The sequence below is a fragment of the Chrysemys picta genome, chromosome 14 (genome assembly GCF_011386835.1).
Source record: "Chrysemys picta bellii isolate R12L10 chromosome 14, ASM1138683v2, whole genome shotgun sequence".
In the NCBI taxonomy this organism is placed as follows: domain Eukaryota; kingdom Metazoa; phylum Chordata; order Testudines; family Emydidae; genus Chrysemys; species Chrysemys picta.
This window is the reverse complement of record NC_088804.1, coordinates 28,877,013-28,902,997: the sequence shown is the minus strand read 5'-3', so window position 1 is coordinate 28,902,997 and position 25,985 is coordinate 28,877,013. Positions and strand designations below refer to the sequence as shown.

The following is a 25,985-nucleotide window of genomic DNA, read 5'->3' as shown; positions in this document are numbered from 1 at the left end:
GCATAAACTCTGCAGGAAAACAACTAGCATAAGAAAGGTAGTCTTATTAAAGAACTCAGTGATTGATAGAGTCATTTGAAATAATGACTACACTCTTGGAAGAGTTTATTTTAAATAATAATTGTGTACTTGTGCATCTCAGAGTAAAGTGGAAGTCTCATCATTTACTATGTGCTCAAAATCCAATATAACCATAGCTTAGGTTCACTCTAGTTTCAGTATGGTTTGCTATTATATAAGTAAGTGATAATAGATGATGCCCAGTGGGGAAAATAACCAACAACTAAAGTCAAGTTACTTCCAATTATATGTTGTGTTCAGGTTTTAAACTAGCTCTGAATATTTCTTTACTAAGCGCTTATACCAACTAAAGGCAAAATTACACCCAAATTTTTCTTGCTAGCTAATTTGATTTATGCAAAATAAAACATTGAGACAGAAAGTCAGAATCGAAGGCCAGATGAAGGATAATTCTGAATGCCTTCAAAAGCTAAATATTACAAGCAGACCCATCAAAACACACACATTATATGATTCTATAGACGTTTTCTATGATTCCACAGAAGTAATGGGCTTAAATTGCAGCAAGGAAGGTTTAGGTTGGACCTTAGGAAAAACTTCCTAACGATCAGGGTAGTTAAACACTGGAACAAATTACCTAGGGAGGTTGTGGAATCTCTGTCATTGGAGGTGTTTACAAACAGGTTAGAAAAACACCTGTCGGATGGTCTAGAGAGTCCTTCCTCAGTGCAGGGCTGACCTGTTAAGGTCCCTTCCAGTTCTACATTTCTATGATTCTGTATGCACTTTGGGGCAAACTACTTTCCTTATTTCAACCTGCTGAAATGAATAGTTTTGAGGTACCTCCACTAGTTCAAAATTTAAACTGAGCCAGCAGGTGTGCTGTTTGTAGCACTACCCTCTCTGAGAGATTCTGCCATTAGAGGGCAGTTTTAACATTGCTGTGGGGAGTCCATTCAGACCATGGCAGTTAGAGAGTAGCTAGGGATGTGCTGAATCAGTGCATAGCCTGCTATTCCCCAATTAGTGCCATCCACTTTGGGTCAGCTATAGGACCCTTAGTAGAGTAGAAGCCATTGGCACCTTGCCTCCGCACCACCATCCCTCCAGGAATCTTTCTGCTGTCAGGGCTCTTGGATTACTATGGTGGAAGCATAACTCAGTGGTGAATTTAATCTAATACAATACAAATGGCTTCCCATCAAAGAGATAGCACAAACACATCATATTACCTGCATTTACTGTTCTTTACCCTTTTGTCTTGTCTACATGGGGGAAATTCACCAGAATAGCTATTCTAGCATAATTTTGGGAGAATAATGCCACTGTGTGAACACTCTATTCCAGAATAAAAGTGACTTTATTCAGAATAAACACTCCACTTTCTGAGAGTTCAGTGAATTACTAGGAGTCCTTGTGATTCTCAGACATGTTTGCAGGAAGGACAAAGGTGAGAGCTAAAACTCTAATGAAAGGACCTGTAGCTTTTCTCAACTTTCATTGAAAGAGTACTGGAACCCAAACTTTGATTTCAAATTATGAATAGTGATTTTATACAATATGTTCTAAAGAAATATAATGTCAGAACAGAGGAGTATGTGAAGAGTCATCTCAGAAGTGTACGAAATCGAATAAGCATGGATTTAGGAATTCCTGAGTTGTAAGGTGGCTTTGCCATTGACTTGCTGGATGGCCTTTTTCAAATCACTTAGTTTCTTTATGTCTCAGTTTATCGTCTTTTAGTAGTTGGACAGCTGTTTTAACTTACCTCACAAAGATACTTGTGAAATTTGTTTCTCCTCAGCTGACGAGAAAAAGCACTACAGAATTGCCAAATATAAGGTCCTACTTATAAGTTAATGAAGGCCACAATTTAAGTTTGTTCAAAAAGGTGTTTCAGGCCTTAAAGAGTATACAATGTACTCTACAGATGGTCAACTCTGCCCATTGGGATACAGAGGAAAACTGAGAAGCCTGTGTAAAAGAAGGAGCTTTAGGAGGGAGGAATTGGATACATTTAGAAGTATATAATCACATGGCAGACATGATGTAAAAGCTTAAATATATGGAAGATTCCCCAGACAGCTTTCATCAGGTCAGTGCAAGACGTTAGGGTTTATTCTGATTTTTACTTAATTTGTCAACTGGAGTGTAAGTTTCTGTACTAAAAGACATAAGGACTGACCTTAGAACTTTATGAACATGTGAAAATCAATAGTTAATTTTTCACAGAGATAAGACTGGCTGTAGATGGGAGTATTTTGGGGACTTGCAGAATAGTACCCATACAGTCAAATATTGTGCTAACTTAACGACAATATCCAAGACAAAGGAAGCCACCAATTGTTGGAGTACCCAATGGCAAACCAAAATAGAATGGCTTGCAACTTCAATAGAAAACAGCTACATTCCACCAAACCATTTGGACTAAAAACTGTCACTCTGGCAACATTTAGATGTGTATTGATATAGTTCTTTTAACCTGGCTTGTTCAGTGTAGTCTCCACTATCACACTTCACTTCCTCAATCCTTAAAGGTCTACATTTTAGCAACATTTGCTCTGGCTGAGAAATCCTGATGTGGCTCCCTTCAGAGAGTGCCTGTCCTGCTCTGACATTAACCAGAAGGACTCAGCCCACTGCCTTTTCAGTGTTCCCAGCTCTTTGGACCCTAGGCAGGCAGGAACAAAATGTGGGTCCCACTCTTGTATCCTGGAATGCTGCCAAAAAATCCAGTTAGGTGATAGACATGTAACTATCAGAAGACAGACCGACCATCCAACCACTTGGGCCCATCAACCTGTCAATAAAATTAATATTTTTCTTATGAATCACACACTTCCAAAAAAGGAAAAAATAATGAGGTATGGTTTTTTCACTGGTTCTAGTCTGACCTAATCCTATTTAATATATAATCCAGCGGGGACACTATCATATCCCACATATCACTACTGTTTGGCTACTAGTTCCTGACCAATTACAGATGATTAAATCTCTCTTATTTGATGGAAATCTAGTCCAGACCAGATCTATTTGGGGTTTTGGTTGGCAATAGTCAGGACAATGCAAGTATTCTAGAATTTCACTTTGACTATATGAGTAACATTTAAATGCCTTCAAGCTCAAATTCCTCTTGTATAAAATCCCCAATTTACCAAGGTGATATCTCACACTCAGAGGGGCAAGATCAGAAATTATGCAGGGGAATTTGCAACAAAAGTCCATCCAATATTTCTAGTTCTTTAAAGAGACCATCATTATTTAGAGCAGGGGTCGGCAACGTTTGGCACCCTAGGGTAAGCACCCTAGCGGGCTGGGCCAGTTTATTTACCTGCTGACACAGCAGGTTCGGCCGATCGCGGCCCCCACTGGCCGCGGTTTGCTATCCCGGGCCAAAGGGGGCGGTGGAAAGCCGCGACCAGCACATCCTTCACCCGCATCACTTCCTGCTGCCCCCCACTGGCCCGGGACAGACCGAACCTGTCGTGTCAGCAGGTAAATAAACTGGCCCAGCCCACCAGGGTGCTTACCCTGGCGAGCCGCATGCCAAACGTTGCTGACCCCTGATTTAGAGTAATTCCTGAAGCTCTAAGTCAACTAAAGTTAGACACCTTAAGGAAGTAATATTTTTGGATAAAATATTTTAGCTTTGGCCCCGATCTCAATGAATTCAAGGGTAAATCTCCTATGGTGCAGAATCATCCCTGTTGTCAACCTGGGCCAGAATCTCATTTCACTAAAGCCCCTTTACACTGCCAGAGATGGGAAAAGGTGAATAAGACTACCTTACTAGTGGAATATTATTGGTTCTGAAATGACAGTAGGTAAATTGCCTTCCAGCATATGTCAGCCTACTGTCATCAAAAGAAGGACGCTTGTGATGAAGAAGCACAAAAACAATCTAACACCTGAATGGTACATCACAACACTTTATGTCATTCCAGGTTTGAGACCAGACCAGCAAGAGGTTGTGTTATGCTTGTCCTATAACCCTGGGTACCTTGAAAATACTCCGCTGCTGTAGCTCCCAGACAGTGTCTGTGTGATAAACAGGTATGGTTCAGTGCTCTGACTCCAGAAGCCTGTTTCTTAGACCACAGCCACATCCTGAATTGGCTCCCTACTTGTTACACCACAGCCCCACTACCGATTTCCCCAAAACAGTCTGCCCTAAAGTGTCCAGCCCTCTCCTGGATCACTCAGAAATAATAAGGTCCGTTTGTGCCTTTAAAGAGTCAATACCCAATAGCTTACCACATTAACTGGAGTCAAGAATTACTTCAATTCAAACACAGGACTGGCTTGGTTTAGATTAAACATAAAACATGTTTATTAACAACATCTTAAGGGATGCCAACAAAAGTAATAAACAAGGAAATAAAAGTGAAAACACAAATCTAAACGTCTAAAACTTAATCTGGCAAGGTACAGTCTTTGGTTAAGATGGCTTCTCTCACCAATTATTCTTTGTCCAGTATAGCTGACTGTGTCTCAGTCAGGACTTTCCACAGAAGTATGAGGAGCATGTTTCCCTTTTCATTGTACACAAAAGATAAAGAGGAGTCTCTCTCTGTTCCATATATTCCAAAGAATTCCCAAAGAACCATCAAAGTTAGGAAGGCCTCCTGGGGATTCAGTCTCCTGTCTCTCTGGGGCATGCAGAAGCCAAGTTTCTTCTCTGTCTCTTGAGTTCAAGCTCAAGACAACCACCACTGGTTTGCTTGAAAACTTTGTTTATGGCTAATATGTAAATCGAGGTAAACCCAAATTCCTTTGTCTAGGACAGACTTGTTTATCACCTTTACTGACGCTTGGCTGTCTTCTTAAACATGTTCGAGGAACATCATACAGAGGGATTTTATAACTTCACAAATAAGGATTAACACATGTATTTTACAATGATATTAATGACTAATGTGTTATTACTTTTCAAATGAAATCTTACAAGGCATATTTTGCACAAACATCATTGCAGTAGTGCATGGAGTATGAACACGGAGGTTGCTTAAGATCACAACCTCCTTCCACCAAGCCTACAGTCTCTTCTTTGTGCAATCACTGTGCTGGTGGGAATCAAATGGCTAAGGAAGGGATACAGTGTAGGCCAGTAGTGGGCAACCTGCGGCCCACGGGCCTCATGCGGCCATCAGGGTAATCTGCTGGCAGGCTGCGAGATAGTGTTTACATTGACCATCTGCAGGCATGGCCACCTGCAGCTCCCAGTGGTCACAGTTCACCATTCCCAGGCAAAGGGAGCTGCGGGAAGGCAAACCGCGGCCACTGGGAGCTACGGGCGGCTGTGCCTGCGGATGGTCAATGTAAACACTGTCTCGCAACCCACCAGTGGATTACCCTGACAGGCCGCAGGTTGCCTACCACTGGTGTAGGCAGTATGAAAGAAAAATCCTCAGATCCAGCCTAAGACCATGGGAGCATCTGCGTGACTAGTTGGCCACATTTCTTGCTTGACAGCAAAGTCTTTTGGAGTGGGCACTGCCTCGAAAACGTCACATGGAGTTATTAAGGCAGTTTTCCCATCCCAGGGATTTTCCTTTGGAAAGTGGTGGTGATAAGCTTTTCACCTTGAATTATAAATGGATAAGTGAGCTCAGAATTAGCCCAAAGAGGAGAAATTTATATTTTAGAACAAGCAAGAATTTTATCCCATAGTTTCTATGTAGCTAAGATATTCATTTATATTTATACATTCACATTTCCCAAACTATATATGCATATATTAGATATACAAGGTATAACTTCTTCTTCAGGTAGGAGCTCTGTGTAGCTCGAAAGCCTGTATCTTGCATTACAAGATAAAAGATATTATCTCACCTATCTAGCTAAAATATACAGATTTATACAACTATATAACTTCACACTTCACCTGGACTGGTCTCTTGCAACATGTGTTAACTCCTTATCTGTTCCAACTTGTATTTAGCTATGAAACCCTTGTACCTTTCCCAGACCTGAAGAAGAGCTCTGTGCAAGCTCAAAAGCTTGTCTCTTTCACCACCAGAAGTTGCCCCCCCCCCCAAAAAAAAAGAGATAAAAAGATTTCCTCACCCATCTTATCTTTTGAATAGCCTGGGACCAGCATGGCTGCAACATCACTACTATCTATATTTTAGATAGACTTAATATACACATACGTATATGCACCTCATACAACCTTCTTTATCTAGATCTATATAGACCAAGATATTGTTTTCATCCTGTAAAACAAATTGACTCAAATGCATGATGTTGGAACAATGAGGATGCACAAATAAGTGTTCACTTGCCCACCCATTAAGCAGAGTTTAATTAAACAGTGTAAAATTAATTGTTTTTCCACCAGCAAATTATGAAATCTTGTTAAAATTTCACAGCTTACAGTTTTATATCTTAGAGATACAATAGTAATGCTATGTCATCAGAACAAACGACATTGATGTAGACTGTCCACAATCTCATGTACTTTAGAGAAAGCAGATTCTGTATTTGAACGCAATAAGTGAATGTGAAGGATGCAAATAAAGGGAATAGTATATCTTATATTTATGCTTTTGATGTTTTCTCATTTACCCAGATTCTGAAACCCACTGTCTTCAATGGGACTCCTCATAGAATTCTATTCATGAGTAAGTTTATCAGAGTCTGTCTCCTCAGTGACTTTATTTCCCCCCAAAGCAATACATTGAAATATTTTAATGAAGGAACTGTTAGTAAAATGACCCACACTGCAGGTTCATAACAATGATACATGCTAATTCTGCGGTAAAGAATCTTTCTTAGGGCCCAGTTCTGCAGCCCCTCAACATTTAAATGAGAGATTAACTTGAGTAAGAAACAGGCCACCAAAGAGCCACATATGAAGATATCCTAACAGCATTCGGCATTTTCTACACTTTTTTTAATACAGTGTTAAAAGAAATATTAATTGTTCTATGCTCTACTAATAAGTTTCTCTAATAAAATATTTTTGTATTTCTTCTACATTTCTTAAACAGCCGCCCATCTTTTAAATAACTATAACTTGCTGAAGGGATATAATGGAATAAGAGAGGGACTCAGCAGCTAAAGTAAAGTCCATTGCAGGCCCCTTGAATTCTGTATTGTTTTGTTTATGCTGCAAGAATGCAGCAGAGCATCACTAACTGCTGGGCTATTGGCTATGCAGTGATAGAGCCTAACAAAGACTCTGTTGTGCTATGCTTGGAACAATTTGTGCATTGTGATTCATCAAAAGAAAGGCAGCTTCCTGGGATAGTGTATTTCTCTCCTGTGGTTTTAGGTAGGAGAGAAGGGAGCAGTAGCCCCTGTGAAAATTTAAATAAAACAAGTAGCAAGATAGGATTTGCAGTTAGCATCTAACCCCTGAACGTGGAAACCAACAAAAGAACAGTCTGCCCCAAATGAGATTATTTCCACAACATTAACAAACACTATATTATTTCCACAAATATAGTGATTTTTTCCAAGTTAATTCAGTTCTAGTAATCTTAGGTGACATCTGTAACTATAGTAGGCAAAACTCAGAGAGAAGAGTAACTTTTTAACTGTTTTTTAAGCTGGCAGTATATCTATGTTTGGTTCACTATAACCCCAAACAACTTATACAATTAATAGATAATAAGCATAATTATAGTAAAGGTTGATCTTATCCCATTCAAACAAGTCAGGTTGGCTAGGAGGCCTCTCAGACTGAGTAATCCTTCTTGTTGGAGCCTGTGCGCCGTCATGGTACCAGACACAAGAGAGGAGAAGCAGAAATACATGGCTTTCCACCAGAAATCATTTGTCTCCAGTATCAGAGAGTGGGGTTACAAATGATCTCTTCTGATAATTACGTTGTCTTTGTAAGGGTGGGGGTGGCAGTGGTTCCAGCCAATACTCATGGCAGAGCCCACCAGCCATCTGCCCCACACAGAAGGCACACACCATCTCATGGATAATTTGTTAATCGCACTTAGCAACCTTTTATAGATTACATATTCCTATATTTCATTTTCAACACAAATGAGGCTCGATTTCTTGGGCCCTTCCAAAATCCAACTGTCTTCAGTAGAAGATTATGTCTCTTAACCTAAAATGACAGTCAACGTATCATAGAATCTATTTTGTGTGAAATTTCCTTTGAAAATGGAGTTCATAGCATTGCTGTAACAACACTCGTACATTCCTATTGCAATATATTTCTACTGCACTGGCCAATGAGTGAGGGGATGGAGCCATGACTGTGCCTATTCCCTTCCCACTTGCTCTGGGTATTCGCAGGAGATCATCCAATTAACAGTTTAGCTCTTCTTGGTTAATATATTCTCTTCCAACATATATTATGTTTATTATTGTGTTTTCAAAGTTTAATGAAATATGTAATTTCTATTATGGTAAAAGCTACATACTAGTCTTTTGGAGAAGTTTCAAAATACTACTTTTATGGACCTTTCAGGTATCTCAGACATACAGCTTTTTCTTGCAAAGGACTAGACGGACAGGCTTTGCCTAAAACCTTGGAACAAACCTCCATTTATGAGCCAGGGGAATCATTTTTATCCCACTACATGCATTCAGTGGGCTGCCACAGGCCAGTCATCATCTGTTATTGTTTCCCTGCAACCCTTGTGCTATTAATTTTTCTTTTTAATGAACTGTCCAGTCTAGTTTAGCTATGGGAACTATGATGGAGTTGCAGTATAAATGGTTTATGTCGTGCCTTTGTCAAAAACCTTTTCCCTACAGCACTAGAATATAATTGAAAAGCCGTTTCAAAATAAAATAGCTGAATGGTTGCAAATGCAGGTTGTCAAGAATCAACTGGGAAAATCCTATTTCAGAAATGCATTCTATTAGATTTTACCAATCCCTGATCTGAGTGATTTACAAATTAGTAAAACTGCAAAAATCACTAGGTTTGTAAGTTCTATTAGTGTGTATTTCTGAAAGATTCCTGAATATATTTTAAAGAAGTTGTTCTTTAAACTATGACTAACAATGCAATAATTGGTCTTGGTAAATGTCTCAAGTGAATTAAATGTACATGCTGTATAGTGTGTAGTGTTCTTTCTAATATGCAGCAAAGCTCCATGCTTGAGGCAGCAAATTAGCTTCTAGGAGCAATTCAAGGTATTGTTTATTATCTATGAAGCCCTAAATGGCTGAGGATATGGCAGACTCTGAGAAATCATCCATCTCTATGCCCTATGAGCAGTTATGATTGGATGGGACATATTTCTGCTGAGAGTCCCTGGGACTGAGCTTTTGGGGACTAAGTGCAATCTTGGTGATAAGGAGGGGCTACTCTATGCTTTAGAAATCACTTCTAGCAGTCTCAGATCACATGACTTCCTCCCTTTAGGACATGGTGCAAGATACATAGCTTTCATTTCATTTTTCTTTGATCATATTTTTCTAGTTCATGGATGGCTTGGAGCAGTATTTCTTTATTATCTAGTCTTGGGTAATATTAATAGTATCAGTATATCATGCATGTGTTTCACTATATAATGACATCATTTATTTCTTGAAACTATCCATTGTGGAAATCTGAAAGGGACCATTATGGAGATATTAGTTTGCCAATAGTAAAGACTGAAGCTAGCTTTTTCTAATAAGCTATGTAATGAAATAAGTAGGCTTGGTTGAAAATTTTCCATAGAAACATTTTTGACAGAAAATTTGATTTTTGATTAAACAAGGTTTGGGTTTTTTTTATAAAAAGTGTTTGCTTTCAGTACACATTTTGATTTTTTTGTCAAAAATAAAATAAATGCCCCAAAAAGAGTTTTGTTTTTTTTCTGTCTGAAAAACAAATATTTTGACTTGGATATGATGCTGTGCAGCCTGATGGGCAGTATAGTTTAGTTGCCCCATGTCCCCATCCTCCTTGAGGGGTCAGGCTCCTTACCTGGACTTCATTTCCTATGAAGCATTGTGGGTTCCCTCTTTGACTCAGCCACCGCAATGCATCATGGTAGTCCTATGCTTGCAGTGCATAATGGGAGATGATGTCCAATCAGGGATCCCAGCCCAAAAGAGACTGGGAACATGACACATGCAACACTATAACTCACAGAAGGCACTGCGGCTGCTCAGACAGATGTAGAGATCAGTTTTGAAATGACTTGAAACAAAATGTTTAATTTCTGGTCAACGTGACCTGAAATTAAATATTTTGATTTAATTTTTTCAACAGAAAATCTAAAAATGTGGGGGGAAATCAACATTTCACTATGGAAAGTATCAATTTAACAGAAATAACATTTTCCATAAAAAAAAAAAAAAAACATTCACAGAAAAATCTCACCCAGCTCTACTAGGAGTTAACATGATTTGTGAGAAACAGTGTAATGTGAACATATTTTCTTCTCACCATGTTTTTCGTGGTTTTCCTACACATAGAAAAAATATGCTACTGATATTTTCTTTCATAATGCTTCGAACAAGATAAATAAATTGTCCCACATCCCTTTTAGCTGTATTTCCAAAGACGTTACTTTAGCCCAAGCAATGCCTGATGTCAGTGTTTACACATTTAGACCCCAACTTGTCAAACTATGCATGCACATTGGAATTGGCATAAACTAATTCATGCTTTTGAAAAACTGGCCAATTTACATATGTGTTGAACGGGGGGATGGGGAGAGTGTTAGGATCAGCATTCATATCACACTCCCAGTCCATACCAAGACCAGCGGATGAAATTTGGTGATGAATGCTGATCATGTGCCACCTGAGGCATGTTGCGCATATGCTAAGAAGCATGTGAGCAGTTCCAATGAAGTCAACTGGACTATTTGCATGACTTACGTTACTAATGTCCTTTAATGTTTTGTTGGATCATACCCTTAATATACAACTGAAGTCACCTAATTCTGCCTAAATGACAAGTGTTTATTTATGTAATTGAGATTTTCTTTATATACTGAATATAGAAGACTACATTTGGACAGTGTGAATATGTGCTGGACACATATTAATGGACATGTTTTTGCCTTTGTGTTACAGGGTTCTGTAGACTCTTACTTAAATACTCCAAACATGGCAGCCCAGAATATTGAACTAGACTCCCTTAACGTGACTGTGGAAAGGCTGTTTTAACTGACTGATGAAAATTCATAAACAAAGGTTTATGAAAACTATGTAAATTACTGTTACATTAAAAAACAGAAGGGTAAACATGGGGTTTTTGTGTGTGTAATGTGAAGCAGATTGTGAGAGGCACAGTGCATTATGTATGAATATATTAGTCTACATTCAAATTTGCTAACACTTATGAGAGGATGAACATTTTAAATATCTGAAATCTGGCCTTTTTACCACGTGGCATTTGTACAAAAAAGATGTGAAACTATTTCTTGACAAGATCATATGTTTGGGACCCTCTGTCACAGTCTACGGTTTACAATACATATGAGCACTAAAAAGATGTATATATGACCTGCCTGCTTTATATTATAACAGTGAATTCATAAATATAGTGGGGGTACTAAAATTTTTTCTATCAGTTTGAGAGATACTATTGGTTTTACCAATATTCTTCATTTGGGGCATGAAAGAATCCCAGTGAATTCAGTGAGCTCAGGTTAGGGCCTTTAATTTCAGGAAATGATTCTCAAACTAATTTAATCTTCCCTTCAAAAGGAAAGGAACATTTCAAGTGTGTCCACTGCTTTCTCCCCTTGAAATGTGAGTGCATAATTCCAATTAATGACATGCAAAAATGAACGGGAAAATCTATATACCAGGGGTCGGCAACGTTTGGCACGCGGCTCGCCAGGGTAAGCACCCTGGTGGGCCAGGATAGTTTATTTACCTGCTGATGTGGTAGGTTTCGCCGATCACAGCCCCCACTCGCCGCAGTTCACCGTCCTGGGCCAATGGGGGCGGCGGGAAGCCGCGGCCAGCACGTCCCTTGCCCGCGACGCTTCCCGCCACCTCCATTGGCCCGGGACGGTGAACTGCGGTGAGTGGGGGCCGCGATCAGCCAAACCTACTGTGTCAGCAGGTAAATAAACTGGCCCAGCCTGCCAGGGTGCTTACCCTGGCGAGCCACGTGCCAAACGTTGCCGACCCCTGCTATAGACAATAGACCCAAACTTAGCAACACCAATGGCAACTAGTCAGGACTCTGGAAGAGGCATCTAAATTACACACAGATTTACATAACCACAAGATACGTGCCTAGCCATAATGAATGTGGCACAGAAGACTCTACAGTTTCTCAATGCGTGCAGAGGAGTCCACTATACTAGAAAAATACTCCAGTGCCATGTATGATGGCTTTAGGGCAGCTTTCTGATGGAAGACTGACACAAAACTGCCCTAAGAAATCAGATAATTTGGTACAAGATATAGACATACAGTAGAATCCCATTTATCCGACCCTCCATTATCTGGCTCTGTGTCTTAACCGAACAACCAATATACACAGGTCCAAAAGCAGGTGATCTCGCCTGTGGCCACTAGACAGCGCTGCAGTCCCATTCTCTGGACTATCTGAATTTTTGATTATCCAATCTGTCCCCGGTCCCAATTAGATTGGATAAGTGGGATTCCGTAGTATATAAAATGATGGCATAAACATAATGAGACTCCCTACCTCACAATAGAGTTGTGAAGATTAATTAGTTCATTTTTGTATGGTTTTTGGAATATGCTGAGCCCTGGGCAGCTCTTACCACTGCCTGGCTCTGGCTTCTGGTCTGCCTAGGGGCTGGGCCTCAGGGGGAAGAGGAGGAGCAGGGAGCAGGGCCTCCTGCATATGTCCTGATTTTGCATTTTTAAAAGGTGGTCACCCTAGCTGATTTGCAGAGCAGAAGAGGAAAGCCAGTCCTCAGGCAGAGTAGGCCAGGTCTGTATTATGGGAATACACTGATTACAGCTCCAGTTTGCTGCTTTGTTTCAATGATCATAATTGTACATGCATATTTTACCTTGATTACTCTTGACGATTTAGATACTGAAACAGAAAATGTGCATTTCTGAATAGACACAGCAGGAGCGAAATTATTTAAGAAAAAAATCCTCCAAAATGAAACAGAGAATTTAAGAACTATCTGGACACACAAGTTTACATGACAATCAACAAAAGCTGTGTTTGTTCATTCTCTTTGCAGCTCCCTTTACAGAGAGACAATGCAAATACCTTACAGTGGACATCCTAAAATCACTGTGCAGGAAGTCTTACAGAAATGATTACATCTCTAACTTCCCCTAACTCTGAAATGGAAAAGCACTTAGCAAAACCAATGGGGCAGCTTTCAGTGTAAGATATTGCTTAATTTGAGTTAATTTAGATTTGGGCCCCACATTCGCAGTTTTAAGTTTCTTCTTTACTTTTCCTAAGCACATGTAGTTGGCATTTTGTCCCCATCCAAGATTGTCATTAAAATACAATCTGCTTGTGAGTGTAGCTCTGAGCCAAGAATGAAAAGAGCAGGAGTAGGCCTAGACTAGTCTAAGAAGCCAGAAATGAGAAGGGGTGCCAAATTGAAAAGAAAGCAGATTAGGCTTTATTCAGAACCTTAGTGATGTGAACACTAAAGTTCAGCTACTGGCGTAAATGTGCATAGAGAGCCCAATCTGCCTTCCCATTAAATCAGTGGCCTAACTCCCACTGATGAGCAGGGGAGCAGATTCGGGTCTGTAATTAAGACAAGGTGTGGGGGTGGGTTGCTTATTTGGTGGTGTTGTTTTTGCATGCATGCAAATCATGCGGCCCTTACTCAGGCTAAACTAACTTTACTGGGAATTTTGCCTGACCAAGGACTGAATCTGGATGGCAACATTTGGCCATTGAGTTTTAATAAATAACAAAATAAGAAGCACTGCTAGACACAAATATATAGAACAGCTTCTTCTTAGTTTGAACGTGAAGAGGCCTATAGATTTCCTAAAGAAATTAAGTGGAGTGGTGTCAGTTTAACGGTTGAAACCATTCTATTGCAACTGGATACTAATTGCTGCAGTCTACACCTTAACGACTCAGCGAATGTTGGACAGGCACATCCATGTAGCTGTTCATAAGGATGTTGTAGTGTTTTGCCCATTTGGCTGCCAGAAATGAGATCATCATCATTCAAGGACATTTCCACAGAAATGAAGCATCTGTCAAGCAGGACTTTAGTGTACTGAATATAAAAAGATGTAAATGAATCAGATAGCTTCAGAGCTTTAATGTCACAGTCTTGCAGACTTTTTATAAACATCACAATTCAAAAGCGATCTTACATCTGATGCTGCTATAAATGACACTTCTTATCTATTATTTATTACAGATTTGATAATTGATCCATTACAGAAGATAGTGGATATTTCTGTCTAAGAATTCTCACCTCTGAGGAATCCCTTGTTTCATTGGTAAATCAGAAAAGCACAGAATGAGAGAGGTTAAAGGCTGATAATAAAATTATGGAGGAAGAATAATAGAACCATTGTTTGGAGTCTGAGGTTTACCCCTATCACCGTCTCCACATTTTCAGCAGCATTTTTCAGTTAAGCCTCACAGTGAACAACAAAACCTTTTGCAGCACAAGTATGAATGGCTGTTTCAAGATTAGTGACATTACATGAAATGGTACAGGTGAAAAATAAATACAAAAGTTGCTCATCCATGCAGACTTAGAAAAACAGCAACACAGAGCCCATTTTTGGATTAATGTAATATGGTTACTCTAATTGTTTTGGAAAATTCTTGACTACAGCTTACCATCACTCCAACCCCTTCATGCTAAATTCCTTTTTGTGTGTCCTTAATAAGAGCTATGATGTTATAAATGTAAATGAGCATGATCTGAATAGTGCAGCTTGTCAAACAGTGTGTTACAGGATAGTCACAGCAAGATGCTCAATGTCCTAAGGCACCAGGTCTCTGAGTGGCACTGAAGACCAGTGGACCCACCCTATGAAAACTCTGAGAAAATCTGGCAACAAATTGGCTTAAACAAGAGGTTACTAATCGTTGACATGCCACAGTGTATATATGGCATGTCATATAGAGCAACAAAAAGAGAGCAACATATACCTAAATTGTCAATTATAAGCTCATGAAGTCAGACATCTTACTCACCTTTACCCACTGGAAACTTGTTGCCAATTTATGTAACATATTCCACCCATTTGAATGGCCACTTAATGAGTCCGTGTTGACAATGCAGATTTAAATTTTGTGCTGCCACTTATCCGATATTTCAGCTCTTGCTGCAAAGAATGAAAAGTTCATTTGAAATCAAAAGCAACATTACAGTCACAATAACAGGGAAAACAAACAAGCAAACAACAAACGCTAACTTTTAAGTTACCCCAACAGCCCAATGGGATTTTGGAGACAGAAAAATATCTATAGGCCGGGATAGAATTTACAAGTAACTTTTACTCATATAGACCTATTATTGGAAGACTGTTCCCATAATTAAAGTGCTGGAGGCCATGTCAATATCCCTTCACATCTTTCTCTCTACCTCCTAGACAAATAGAATCTCATGAAAGAAAATATGCTCTGGGAACATTATCCAGATCAAGAGACACTTGTAGGGGGGAAATAAACAACAACCCAGCTACAGTCACATGTCAGGTATCATCAGCCAAACAAGATGTGCTTCCAGCATTTCTACGTGCTCTAAGACATATTACAAATCAGATAGCTTAGTATCATGACAGAATAAGGAAAAGAGGAAACTGCCTCTGGAGTAGTGGAACTATATGCTCATGATAAGAGTTACAGTTGTATTGGGAATGTGAAAATTGGCAGGGAGTGGCTCTCCTGTTTTGCAGGTTTATTGAGCACATCTTTCCTTGGGTCAGTGGTCATGGGAGGTTCCTTCATACAACAAGAAAATTAACTTTATTTTCAGGCCTCTAAACCATATTATTTTATAATGTGTACATTGTAAAATGTGTATTTTCTTTCTACTAAATTTCCAAGCCTACAGGTTGTCTTCTTGATGCTGTTATATACTTAGGCTGGGCAGAAATCCACTTTTTTAAAATAAATTTGACAGAATATTTTGATGTTTATTTTAAGCATTTTTTTATTTATTTAAATTTTCACAGTTGCGGGAAACTATGGGAAGGTCAGACCTTAATTATGTAATGACAGCAGACATTGAGATTCAAAAAGTTTTATAACTTAAAACACAAATTATGAACATCGCATGTCAAAATATATAAAGTAAATATCCTTAAATGAAACTAAGTTCTTAAGCTGCATTCTTCCTTCTTTGTCTATCTTGATATTCTGATTATTATTGAAGGAAATACTTTTTTCGCTGGTTTATGTGTGTGTACTTTGAAATTGACATTTACCAACATTTACCAATAAAAATTAATTCTTCCAAGCCTATACACACATACATACACACACACACACACACACACACACACACACACAAACACACACACACGTACATGGAAGTATAGCCTGGTATTTAAAACCAGTTATTTTCAGCTACTTCCCTTCCCACTTTACAGTTTACATTTATAAGGAACAATAATCACAAGGTGAAGGAAGGCACAAGTATTCCTGTTCTAACACTTAAAAACTAAATAGGGGCAATAAAAGTAGCTGGGAATTAAAAAACAAAGCCAAAACAGGTGTTTACAGACCTAAGCCATTCTAAAGGTGCTATAAAATTTATTCACAACAGACACAAACAGTCTCAGGCACCTAAAAGAGCTCCTCAGGCTTTTTAGCTGAATAATTGAAGGATTCCACAATGTTCGCCTTTTTTTTTCCTCTTGGAAGGAGATACATCAGCCTTCTCCTAAGGGCACTCATCACACACAGTTTTTTCCTAACATTTCTTCTACTCCTTGGAGAGTTAAAATGCACCTCCCGAACTCAGTGAGCACAGCTTATGGTGTCTGTCTCTATACTCAGAGGTTTCACCCATTCATTCTAAAGTCCAATGCACAATTGGACTGGACTTTTGGGCCCATTAAGCTGGTTACAATAAACAGAATTAAAATTGGGATTTGTGTTCCTGAAAATATATCTGAAGGTCACCTTTCGAGCAGCCAGCTGGAACTGCCTTGCATTGTGGTGTTTATGTTGAAGTAGACACAATTTAATATTAAATGCAGTCATTGTTATGATGCTTAATTTGTATGCACTCTGGAAAATGTCTCAGATTAGGCCCCATATCTTTCACGTACATTAAATGATGAAACTAACCAAGATGACGGAGGATGACTACATTAGTTTACAATGGAGAGCTACTCGTCCAAGAAATATCTCAACATCCCTCAATAGAATCTGCCCTCAACAGAATATGAATGCTGCCTTTTTATCCAGCAAGCACCTATAGTCTGATTCAGCAGTATTCTGGATATTTATGGCTGTGTGTATACACGTTAACTGATATCTGAAGTATGCTACTTACCATCTGCCCGGAGCAGGAGAGAATAGCAGAGGTACCTTCCTCAAGTTTTCAATAAAATACCATACAATTCTAAACCTGTTTTGAATGTTTTTAAATATCTTGTTTACCTCTTTCAGTAAAATCCACATTAAAATGATCAAAGCCTCATGATAGCACTTTACAATTATTAAATATTAAACTAGTACTAAAGTAGGGCTCCATCTTTCAAAGGGATCCAACCAGTGCTTCCTTACACTCATGCAGAATCCCACTGAAGTCAGTGGGACTCCACCAGGAGCGGCGCCAGGGTTTTTGGCGCCCTAGCCGGGGGGTCCTTCCGCGCTCCCAGTCGTCGTCGGCAATTCTGCGGCGGAGGAGTCCTTCCGCGCTCCTGGTCTTCGGGGCACTTCGGTGGCAGGTCCCAGAGCGAGTGAAGGACCCGCCGCAGAATTGCTGCCGAAGATCCGGAGTGCGGAAGGATCCCCCGCTGCCGAATTGCCGCTGAGGGCGGCAAAATGCGGCCCCCCAAATCCTGGTGCCCTAGGCAACCGCCTAGGTCACCTAAATGGAAGCACCGGCCCTAGACTCCACACACGTATCAATGTCCAACCACACAGACAGGTTGGTTGCATCATCATCATCATGTTCCTATTACGCTAGGGCCTTAAACAGGAGTTAGATAAAATACCCACATTACAGAGAACGAGCACATGATTATTAATCTATTACCTAGTGACTATTACTAAGAGATGATCAAAGGGTGCTGCATCTTCTATTCTCAGAGCTTCTGTTATGCAGTTGATAAGAATTATTAAGTATTTCACTGTGAGATAATACCAGTGCAAGCTGAGTGTAATCAATGGGTAGCATAGATATAATGCGGGGAGTAGAATGACCCTGTGTGTCCCCAACAAACTGAATTACTCAGAAGAAAACTAAGTTCCCATTTCTACAAGAATAAAATTTTCTGCTTCTATGGTTCAAACCTTTTCTTTCCTTGTCTTTACAGACTTCAGTTTGCTAAACATTTAAATAATAAAATAAGTGTAATATAATTGTGATCCATTAATAGATGTTTCTCTTTTTTGTAAAGCAGTTAAAATATTTTGTGTAGAGGACTCAGCATTAAAACTAAATGAAATGAATTGCTCACATGCTGTTTTTCCTGTGAATATTTATATTTGTGGTGAAATGAATACATTGGCTCAGGAGCTGCATTTTACCCTAGCATTTTTGCACTGCTGCGGAAGATGGCCTCTGTGCTCTCCAGACCTGGCTGGCTAAATGCTGGGCCAGTCTCCTGACATACCTCAAAGAAGCCTAAAAGTTTATCTAAATTACACTAGCTGCTAATGGCCCACGGTGGTGATAGGGCAGTCAGGGATCCATGGAATTTAGCCTTCTGTGCCAGCAGTATGGAAGCAGATGAGGGGGAAGGCAGCAGGGTCCCTCTATAATGAAGTAAGTCTTTGTGCCTCACTATTCTGGCTTTAAGTCCAGAATATGCAGCAAAGACCAGGCACACCACATCCCAGGTTCTGGGCAATTGTATTCCATCCACAGAGTAGTCAGACTGTATTCGCAACCGGTAAGAGTTTTGCCAATATTGTACTTGAATGAGTATTTCAAATATAGTGCATGTACATGGGGATTCCTTGTGATTATTAAAGGAGCCCATGCAAGTCTGCCAAGGGCCCAGCTCTGCAAGGAGTTGAACACTTTCCTGGAGATGCAGAGAGCCCTTAACTCTGAATGGTCAGCAGCTCATAGGATCAGGCCCTAAGCATGCTGTACTTTTCAAAAGATATGTTGCCATATAGAGCTACCAATGGATAAAAAAACATAGCTATTTGGATTCATGGCTAGGTGGTGATAGGAGACTATATTGAGGCTCATACTTCTGATGCCCACCAGATACTTTAACAGCCCCTTGGGCTGCTACCAATGAACACTCCTAGGAAATCAGACTAAATTGCATTCTATCTTCATTATCCAAGTACCCAAAAATTAAATGAAAACTTTTAGGGAAATTATTACAAAATACTCTATAATGTGTGTTGATATGATTACAAACATGTTTCTAAATATCAGAGCTCGGTAAATAATGCAAAAACACTATGAATATTCATTTGGATTTTAAAATAAATTTGCTTCAGCTATGTTCGCTTTCTCCTTTTGTGTGTGCTTTCCGACCGCAGTAGAGCAATCAAATTTTACTGGCAAAAAAATGTTCACAGACTGAGAGCTAATTTAAGTTGCATGCACGTGTTCATGGATAACAAATTTTGACTTGCATAAAATATTCACACCAGAAATGCTTCTCACCAATCCCATCAGAGAACAGAAATGAAAACATGCAACTCATCTGGCCAATCACAACTTTGGTAACCAACTCAACTTACAGTTTCAGATATTTATGGTCAATCTATAGATTTAAAAAATTGGAAAACATGTTCACCAACTAAATTCAAATTATGACTAAGTCCTAGGAAAGCGCAATCTGCTCATGGATATTTTGCAAACAGAATAAGTTAAATTAATTAATTATTGTAAAATATTCACTAAAGCTCTAAATAATTATATGATAGAAAACAAATGTAAGCTATGGATGATGATATATAGTGAGCAATCATTCAATAACTAATATGCTAAAAGCATGATGCATGAAAATACATTATGTAGACAAGCTGTGGATGTTGTTTACTGAGAAGTACATATCACACTCTTTAAATACGTGGGTTTTTTTTTTTTACAAATAAACTTGTCTTTGCATTTGTGTTTGAAATTACACAAAAATGAAGCACAGAAAAGGAATAACATTGGAAAGGGACTAAATTATGCCATTTTGATAATTTGCTTATATGGCTCAAAATTTACACGGCTGCCTTTACAGGACCAAAGTAGTGCCCAGGTAAGGCTATCTTGCTTTTTGGAAGATCTGTATCCATGGAGTTGGAAGTGCATGGGTTTCAATCTCGGCACACAGTTATACACCTACATGTCATCAATTCTTAAAACCTAGTTTTAACTTTATGTGGGGTGAATAGAGTTGGGATTCAAAACCCTTATTCTTATTCCCAGTTTCCAGCTCTAGCCACTGTACAGTGAAATTTCCTTATGTACATAAACAGAAGACAATGGACCCTCCTATATACACGATAGTTTAACTGTCAAACAAGAGCTCCATTACCAGTAACACAGCATTTATGCAGGGTACATGGGTTTCAAATCAATATTTCTTACTAATACCCATCATTCTGCGTAGCAAATACCAAATAAATCTGCATTTTCACCTCAGGGAAGGAATGAAAAACGCTGTGATCAATGTTTTTCATGACAAACATGATGGAAAGCAACTGTAGAGTTCCCATCTAGTACATCAGTATAAAAAGCACAGAGCATAGCTTATCTTAGTAATCTTTATATGTATGCAACAGGCATTACCTGCTATATTTGTATTTGTTATTTTTTTCCATTGTAAACATTTTTGCTACATTGAATATTCAAGATCTGCAGTTTATAGGAAAAACCTCAAACAAAAAACCAAAAACAACAACCGCAAATAAGTCAAGAAAAAGTCCCACTAATTGAAAAAAAAATCTGCTGTATTTACAGAATATTGTGTTCAAAGTCCAATTATAATTACAAGAAAACTCCAATAAACAACCAATAAACAGTTCTTGTGCTTCAAATGGATTTGACATAGTGGCACCTTAAATAAAACTCCTAACAAGATTATTTTATTTTTTGTAAAGTAAGCCATGACTTAACATTTGGGTTATACAAAGTGACAACCCTAGAAATTTTGAAAGTGTTGCTGGTTAGATGCAAAAATCCATTGTCACTATGGTAATTACCTTCACAATGCCTGATGTTAAATGGGCAGTCCTGTGGCCCAAGAAGCAGCTGAATCCTGCATTGTCCTTGCATGATAAAAAGATTAGAGAGTCTGAAAAGCAGAGGAACGGAATCTCACAGCTTCTTAGACTTTGCACTGAAAGGGCCATTGTAACATCATCATAAATCCTGGGTTCCCTAGGCACTTGACAACTAAAGCAGTGGACAATAGAATTCTTGTGTTGAACAAAACACTCCTTGTCTGCCAAAGGGTTTATCTGCTTCATTTACAAATGTCTTTCATTGTACCAAAATAATTCCCTATTAGAAACACTATTAGGCGCAGAACTAAATAAATATTCACAGCTTTGGTATGTTTTCTAGAAATGAATAAACCAATACAACCAACTAGCATGCAAAATATGAGTCTTAAAAAAAAACTCCTTTGCTCCATTCTGTGAGTCCCTCTTCTCCTTACTGTATCTATCCATTCATGCACCCTATCTATCTTTTGCTACAAGGAAAATGCCTATCATACACCACATTTACTAACAGAAGAGAAAAATATTGGTGAACTGGAAGGATTTCAAAGGAGAGCAGCAACTGTGATCAAGGCGCTATACGCACTGACTTCCACAGAAGGATTTTGAAAGCTAGGTACTTATAGCTTTGCTAAGAGATGATACCTACAGCTTGGCAATTAACAAAATATGAGTATGTAAATGTCTGACGGTTTATAAGACAGACAGAGAAAAATATTTATGACAATAAAAGGGGGTAAGGATTAAATTAAGAAAGGGAAAATATAAAGTAAATAGAAAAAAAATGTCCTGTTAGTGATGGATACCAATCTGTGACCAAGTCTCCCAAATGAAACAGTGCTAACCAGTTTCTTACTATATTTAAAATTAATCTGGTCAAAATATTGGAATATTTAGAGTAGAAATGAGTAAGTAAATAAATAAAAATAAATTATACAAAATATTAATTTGCATTTTTTTAAAAAAATGCTTCTGCCATAGTTGCACCTCTTTTGTGTTTAGTATCTGCAAATATTTAATTAATGAAGTTTTACTAGCAAAATGCTCAGGGAAAGAGAATTTCTAATATGCATAAATGATTCATGATGAAAAAGTTTAAAAAAATATTGATCACATAAAATCAGTTAGTGAATGCATTCAAGGAAAATCACAATGGTCCGTGAGAGTAAATTCAAAGGCAAAATAGGTTAGCATTTCTTGAACAAATTATTTATCCGGATATTCTGTCTAGCTGCTATTAGTTTATAAAAATACAACAACTATTTCCAGATGCTCACTCAGAATGTTAAAGATAGCTTGTTTAAAAAAGTGACCTGAATAAAGTACTTGGCTTGCACACTGATCAGTGTAAGTATGATTTTAAAAGGTCTTGGACAGTTTAATAGAATACCTTATAAATTCTGAACATAACAATGATTTAAGCTCGCAGCCCCTATAGAAAGATTGGGCGTTGGAATATCTATGTATGTGTGTGTGTGTAATTTATTTGATGTAGAATACCTGTACACAAATGCAATATGAGAAACTCTGAAGGTAATATATATATATATATATATATATATATATAGTAGAAAAAAGTGCAACACACATCCTTAACCTCAGAGTTACTTCTAAAACTGAGCAAAATTATGCCATGCAACATTTCACCTATAAAATGATGAACAAAAGCATAGTGACAGGTTTCAGAGTAGCAGCCGTGTTAGTCTGTATCCGCAAAAAGAAGAACAGGAGTACTTGTGGCACCTTAGAGTCTAACAAATTTATTAGAGCATAAGCTTTCGTGGACTACAGCCCACTTCTTCGGATGCATATAGAATGGAACATATATTGAGGAGATATATATACACACATACAGAGAGCATAAACAGGTGGGAGTTGTCTAGTGTAGTGTATAAAAGCATAGTGTAGCTTTGATTTGTGGGGAAATCTGTTACTGGCTGCTGAAATACACCAAATCTAAACCCAGATTTTAATGAACATCTGAGATGGTACAATGTAAAAATAAAGAAAAAGGAATTGTATACACAGGTCAGAAATGTATACCTACAGGTAACTTCATCTATGAAATGATGAAGTTAATCTTAACATTGGGTAAGTGAAGTGCAACATAAGACAGAAAAATAAATATGGTAAAGTAAGTACTCTGTTTTTTATGCCACAAACTATGTAAAATTATCTGGAGCAAAAATGCCGAGCAGATCAAGTAACAAAACTATTCTCTAAAAATAACAGGCTTCTCAAGAAGTAACCAGATACCATCAGGAAATCAAAGATCAAATAGATTGGCAAATGAATGAAAAATAAAATATTTGCAGAATTTCATGTGCACACAATATAATGCACACATATTGCAATTAACACAAATGTGTGCACAATCTTGGTTCTTGTATGTGCCAAGTATGTGCCTGTCTAATTCTGAAAATCCAGACTTCATTATAAAAATAAATACAATTAAATTAAATGCCCAGATTATAACAACCAGTTCATATTTACTATATGAATACGAATTAGCCAATTATATAAAAATACAAAATTAACAACAAGGTGGGTCAGTGGGTTAATGAACAAGTGGAAATATATTGGGTAGTTTCATCCTAGTCCCTGGCATACACACCTGGACATCACAAACCCACAGCACAATTTGACTGTTAGTAGTCTCTACCTCTGAGCCGCCTCTGACTAAAACAAAAAAAGGTGCTTCTGACCAAAACAGAGGTGGCTTAATATAATCATCCGTAGCATCTGACCACACTGTCCCCAGTATTATCAAGTGACAATAGTCCATCACTTTTATAGGTATTAAGGGCCTAATCCTGCAATGTGCGAAGTACTTTGTGTGTGTTTAGTGAGAACTGAGAGTGCATAGCATCTCCCAAGAGATGCTCCTCACAAGGGGAAATATATTCTTTAAAAATGTTACAATACAAAATCAAAATTATATACAAGAAAGGACAAAATCTAAGAAGGACAACCAGGTAATCATCCCATCCCTGCCTTGAAGATAACTGTTTCTACATGATACCACACATTTATGCAATACCTAATATTTTGATGAAACAGAGAATACATTACATGTGAGGACAGAATGCAGACAGCAGCATAAATCATACACACAAATGCAAAGCACTTAACAAAACAAATAATAGGGCAAACACTGAACGAAAGAGGAATAAATATCACAAAGGAAAAGAAAATAATTATATGACACTTAAAGGAAGATTTCTGTATACGTATCCTCTCCTACCATCCAGCCTAATAAAACTACTACACCACCAGAAGAATGACAATTAACAATATGGTATAAATATAAAATAGTTCCTAGAAGTGGAGACTTTGTTTATTCTCCAACAGCTTAAATGGGAGTTGGGAGTAAAGAGAAAGATCAACACCAGGAAAGAGTAAAAGCTCCACATTTGTTTTTGTTTCTTGCATTGAGAAATAATTTTTGCTCCACATCCCAGCTGAATACAAATTCATTATTGTTCTTCTTTACAAGGGATAACAGAGCCAAAGGAACATAACACCCAAAGCAAAAATACAGGCAACCCCAAGTTATGCAAATCAGGTACATACACATTAATTAACTTGTAAATACAACTACAGAGGGCCTAGAAACAACAGCCCTGCATTAGGAGTTCAGGACCATGGCCAGAAGGGTCAGCTGGGGACACTGTCCTGGGACTTGGCTTAAGGGGGGTCCAGGCCCATCAGCTGATCTATGGTTTTGTGTACATGTGCATAGTAGAATCAGGACAACTGTGGCAGGACCACTCAAGAATAAGGGGACAGCACTGAGGCACACATAGCTCTTCCCCCGCAATGAGATGGCTGAGTGGAGTGCCTAGCCACCGCAGTAAGAAGTGGGCCAGAACATAGGGCAAGGGAACAAAAACAAGAGAGAGAGGGGAATTAACAAACAAGAAGAAGGAGGGGTGGGAAATGGAAAGCAAAAGATTAAAAAAAAGAGGGAGCAAATTGGGAGGGGGGAGACCAGAGAACAATGAGAAAAGCAGCCAGAATCTGGCTGCTTTAAATCATGGTATAGGGAAAACTGGTTAATAGCAATGAAAATTAAGTGAAGTGAGAAATGAACACGAAAAATACATGATTGAAATTACAAACTGGATAGTGGAATAGGTACATTTTCATAGAGGGCTATAGTAGACCATGATTGTTTTTTACAATACCAATACTTAGTATGTCCTGAAGGCCAAATCCTCTGCACAGTTCAAAGTAAATGGGAATAAGCCAGGGTAGTTCCATAGGGCCCAGAACGGGACAAACTAGCTGCACAACAATATCCTCCTCTTCAGATCACAGCTCTGGTGTACAGAGATTGTGCCCCCTCCACCCCACCCTTCACAACTTTCCCATTGCAGCAGGACTTCATCTGTTCCCCTCTCTTTTGGGTCATGTGGGCTCATGGGCAGGCTATGGGCCTTTGAGAATTAAGTCTATGTTAATTAAACCTGTGCTACTCCAGCCTAATCCTGTTCAGGTAGGGTTACCATACGTCCGTTTTTTTCCCGGACATGTCCGGCTTTTCGGCAATCAAACCCCCGTCCGGGGGGAATTGCCAAAAAGCCGAACATGTCCGGGAAAATGCCGGCCGGGCACTTCCCCTCCCACGGCTGCTCTGCTCCTCCCCTGACTCTTCGGCTCTGTTTAAGAGCCGAGCTGCCCGAACGCTATGGGCTTCAGGCAGCCCCCTTGCCTCTGGACCCCAGCCGCCGGCCGGGCACTT

At 38.8% G+C, this 25,985-nt stretch overlaps 1 protein-coding gene across 4 annotated transcripts in view; it reads right to left on the bottom strand.

Annotated features, from left to right (window-relative positions):
• The window catches only part of CDH11 (cadherin 11), a 97,740-nt gene that overhangs the window by 33,324 nt on the left and 38,431 nt on the right, over nt 1-25,985 (bottom strand). For 2 of the 4 annotated variants that reach the window (XM_005294040.5, XM_065567254.1), the window contains exon 2: nt 15,074-15,204. The exons of 1 other annotated variant lie outside the window; for it this stretch is intronic. The gene's annotated coding sequence lies outside the window, so the exon portion shown is untranslated. Of the gene's footprint in view, nt 1-6,087; nt 6,237-15,073; nt 15,205-25,985 lie in introns of all 4 variants that reach the window. One more of the 4 variants, XM_024110035.3, reaches the window with a different exon arrangement.